Below are 971 nucleotides of genomic sequence, written 5' to 3'. Positions count from 1 at the left end.
ATATATATATAGCAATCTCTAAAATAATAAAATATTATCAATAACGAATTAATAATATCATTGCTATATGATATTATTAGTGTTTCATCAAGACAAGATTTCTTGTCTTGAAGAGCATTTCTTGTCTTGTCTTGATCTTCAAGACAAGAAATTTCGTTCTTCTTGTCTTGACCATTTCTTGACATTGTATTTCTTAACAAATAAAAAGATTCTAATTGGGCTCTTGAAATATAATCAAATAAAGAACGACTAAAACGAAGAATACGAATATTTCTAATTTATTAATATTTTTAAATTATTTAATTTATAATGTTGGTGGTTATGGTATGCAGAGGTAAGTCTTCATATGAAACCGTTATTACGTTTTTAATGACTGTCTATTAATGATTTCATTCTTGATACAGCTCGCATTTAGTTAATTAGCTATAACTGACGGTTACATACTTTCCAGACGTGGCAATCTGAGAGACTTACTTACTGCATCCCATGGCTTCATTATTGCGAACTGATTAATTTATTGTTATAATGGAGACTGCTGAAGATGGCTTGAAGATAGCCGAAACGTTCAGATTTGTATACTACGTATGGAATATTAACTAGAAATATATTTATACTTTTGATCAATATAAGAGGCCACCCACGCAGCAATCGACATCGAATCTAGAATCTCAGAGAGAGCTTCTAAGGCCTCTGAATCTAGTAGATCACCTTTTTGATAGCGTGAAGTGAGCCCCCCCCTGGGCCTTCACGGTAATAGAGCAGAAGACTCTTATTGCAGGGTCCTTCTGTTTGTCCACGGAGTGAACTCTCACGGGCCTCCGCAACTCCTCGGAGCGAGCTCTCACGGGCCTCCGCTACTCCTCGGAGTGAGCTCTTACGGGCCTCCACAACTCCTCGGAGCGAGCTCTCACGGGCTTCCTTTATTCTACGACGACGACCACGACCTTCCAGCGACACAGACGTGGCCATCG

Source organism: Trachymyrmex cornetzi, unplaced genomic scaffold, assembly GCF_001594075.2.
Source record: "Trachymyrmex cornetzi isolate Tcor2-1 unplaced genomic scaffold, Tcor1.1 scaffold279, whole genome shotgun sequence".
Taxonomy (NCBI): domain Eukaryota; kingdom Metazoa; phylum Arthropoda; class Insecta; order Hymenoptera; family Formicidae; genus Trachymyrmex; species Trachymyrmex cornetzi.
The sequence above is the reverse complement of the archived record's forward strand: the minus strand, read 5'-3'. Positions refer to the sequence as shown.